This window comes from Tenrec ecaudatus, chromosome 2, assembly GCF_050624435.1.
Source record: "Tenrec ecaudatus isolate mTenEca1 chromosome 2, mTenEca1.hap1, whole genome shotgun sequence".
Taxonomy (NCBI): Eukaryota; Metazoa; Chordata; class Mammalia; order Afrosoricida; family Tenrecidae; genus Tenrec; species Tenrec ecaudatus.
The window spans coordinates 237,217,344-237,220,694 of record NC_134531.1 but is presented as its reverse complement, the minus strand read 5'-3'; the positions used below and the strand labels follow the sequence as shown (position 1 = coordinate 237,220,694).

General features: G+C 35.2%; 2 non-coding genes across 2 annotated transcripts; both read right to left on the bottom strand.

Annotated features, from left to right (window-relative positions):
• Positions 1–1,504: 1,504 nt before the first annotated feature.
• On the bottom strand, positions 1,505–1,668 carry LOC142442126 (U1 spliceosomal RNA). Its single transcript, XR_012783370.1, has one exon. It is a non-coding gene; the product is annotated as a U1 spliceosomal RNA (small nuclear RNA).
• A 1,170-nt stretch (positions 1,669–2,838) lies between these two features.
• LOC142441569 (small nucleolar RNA SNORA61) lies at positions 2,839–2,958 on the bottom strand. The gene has a single exon (XR_012782938.1). It is a non-coding gene; the product is annotated as a small nucleolar RNA SNORA61 (small nucleolar RNA).
• Positions 2,959–3,351: the final 393 nt, after the last annotated feature.

The following is a 3,351-nucleotide window of genomic DNA, read 5'->3' as shown; positions in this document are numbered from 1 at the left end:
ATGTTCCCGGAAGCATCCTCACTCACTCTAATAGGTTTTTGACAAAGCTTAGAAAGTGAATTTTGGATGTGATAAATAAATCCAAGCTTGAAACCTTGACTGACATGATCTTAAAATAAATGAAGAAAAAAATTAACTTTGTTTCTAAAAAGAAGATTTTGTTTCTGTAGACTGGTATTCACATGGGAGAGAAAAAGGTAATAAGTACCATGACAGAAGTAGTTACAGTAAGCATGTTCATATATCTTGTAATTTATTGTTAGCTTGTTTGCATTTTTAAGAGCAACAGTTTTTGTTTGTTTTCCTCTTTTAAACTCTTGGTTACTTGTTTTCTTCTAGTTGTGGAGATACAGAGACCAAGGCAAATTTTTATCACAAATTCAATATTGTGATGATTCAACAAGATGTTCCTTATTTTGAAATGTATATCTGCTCTTATGAAAGGGGGGGGAGGGAGGAATGGGTTTCTTGGAAAACACAAATATCCACAGAAAGTACACGATGACTCTTTTCCGTGAAAATCACTCTTTCGCTCATTGATTTTCTGATTTATAGATAGTGTCAAACATTTTAGATATATTTCTGAAGGTATTATAACTTTATCCAAATAACTAGGTTTGGATTTGGGTTAGCTTCTCGTATAGCCAAACAGCCTTATTCTTACTCACTGGCCTGAAGTTAGTGGGATCCTGATGGCTGCAAGGTGAGGACTCTCTATCAGGGGAAAGAGGTTTAGTTACAGAAAATAGGCTTTTACGAGATTTTACTTGGTATAATGAGTGTGATAAAAAGACTAACAGAGACAGGCAATGTGAAATTGCATTAACACTGAAAATGTAATCAGTCAGACAGTCTACCAGTTCCCCTTCTTCATCAAAAGCTTTCTCTCCATTTAGCCCTTGAACAAGGGCAGATAATTACATAAAGAACATTTTCTGACAACTGTGGAAGAAAAGATAGTATAAAACCCCTACACTTTTAAACCCGTAATTGAGGTAGACTATTTACAATCTTAATATGCACAATTATTTCATTGTCCTTCAAAACAGTCTATATTTTAATAATGCATACACATAAACGAAGCATTTCTATTGAAACAGTATCAAAGTTTCCAAAGTAAATAGCTCCTAGTTCACTATCTCATTTCAAATGTTCTGGTCATAAAATATTAACAGCTATTTCATTAGGAGATTATGATGCAAATGGTCAAGTTATAGTAATGTTGAAGTAGTGGCCAGATATCATATGATTTACTAGTTGCAAAGATTAGATTAGGTTCACATTTAATGTGGGCATTCCCTTAGTATGGGACGCTGGTGTCTAGTATCACTGGCATCATGTAATTTTGTTTGTTTGAGATGAACTTGTCACTAAAGAGTGCAACTTTTTTAAAATTTTACTTTTTCTACCTCTTTTTCAAAAAGACACTGAAACAACTATTTAGGCTTGAGGGATAAGGAATGTATAAGGTTTTTTTTTTTCTTTAATAAATTTTTTTTCTTACCAGGGGAGAGCGCGAATGCAGTCCCCCACTACCACAAATTACGCAGTTGAGTTTCCCACATTTGGGGAAATCGCAGGGGTCAGCACATCCAGAGTGCAATGGATAAGCCTCGCCCTGGGAAAACCACCTTCGTGATCGTGGTATCTCCCCTGCCAAGTAAGTATATTGTTTTGTTTTTTTAAAGAAGCATGCTTTATATATTTACACAGCCTGTCTCAAAAAATGGAATCAATACCTACATCCCATTAAATTTACTATTAAACCAGATAGCCATATATTAGGTTGGGGTTTTTTTGTCCTCCACACCCCTCCCAGCCATCCCTTTTCTCTGTCTTTACCCACCCCCATCTCTGGCCTGCTCATTGTTCATAAAGTTTATCTGTTGGTATATAAGCCCAGTTTCTTATTATTGTTTTTCTTAATAACTATGGTGATATAAAATATTTATCTTTGAGAAAATAACTGAGTTTGCTAAGCAGGATGTTCTCTAGGTTTGTCCAAGTCTTGCAGTGTTTAAAAGTGTTGTCATTGCTTTTTATGCATGAAATTCCACAGTGTGACTGCACCACAGTTGTGTAAGTGTTCCTCTATAGTTTGGATTTTGGTTCTTTCTATTGATTTGCAACTGTGGAATTTGCTGCAATAAACATAGGTGTGTATATATTTGTTCATGTTGTATTCTTGATCTTCTTTAGCGTGCATACCCAGTAGAAAGATGACTGGATCATAGGTACCTATAACTGTCTTTGTTTAAGGAAGTGGCACATTGACTTCCATAGTAGTTGTGCCAGTCTACAGTCCCAGCAGCAATGGAAAAGTGTTCCAGTCTCTCCACAACCTCTCAAGTATGCATTATTTTGTGTTTTGTTTAATTTTGCCAAAAGTGTCAATATTATGTGACATATAGCATTGTTGTTTAATCTGTTTTCTCTTATTGCTAATGATCTCAGATATTTCTTCATATAGTGGTTTTCCTGGATACCATATTTGATAAATTATGTAGTTATGTATTATACCCATTTGGGAGGAAGTGATTTGATTTTTCTTCTTGAGATGTTAGAGTTTTCGATAGTTTTGGACATTAGTTATACATCCAATTTACTATTATTGAATATAATTTTTCAATTGGAAGGATCTCTTGACTCTTTTGATGAAGTCTTTTCATATATATAAATGTCATATTTTAGTAGGTCACAGTTCTTTATTTCATCTTCTATAGTATGGATATTATTCATTATAATAAACACTCCAGTGGTGTGTTTCTGTCTTGTATTATGGTCTAAAAGTTTGACCCTCTTCCCCATTGATTGCCTTTATAACTGTGATTTTTTTCCTCCTGTTTGAAACTAGCCTGAGCTCCAAGAGCACTGAGGGGCAGCTTCAACGTTTCTTTTCCTCCTTTTACGACCACCCAGACCAGTGTTGTGATCCGATGGGAAAGGGAACTGGAGGGTAACTGTGTGATTTATACCTAGGTGTTTGGTCCATCTTGAGGTTGGTTTTGTACATGATGTGAGTTATGAGTCTTGCTTCATTCTTTTGCATTTGAAGATCCCGATTTTTCAGCACTATTTTTTGAAAACGTTATCTCTTTCCACTTACTTTGTTTCAGTTTTTTATCAAAAACTAGGTGTCTGAAGGTGCTTGGCTGTGTTTCGGAATTTTCCATTGTGATGCACCAGTCTGCCGATCCACTGCACCCGCGTTGTGCTGTTTGGTTGTCACAGTTCTAGTACCTGTTAAGGTCTGGGCGTGAAAGGCCTTCTACTTTGTTTTTATTTTTTAATTATGTTTTATCTATCTTAAATTTATTTCGTTTACATATAAAGTTGGTGATTAGATTTTCC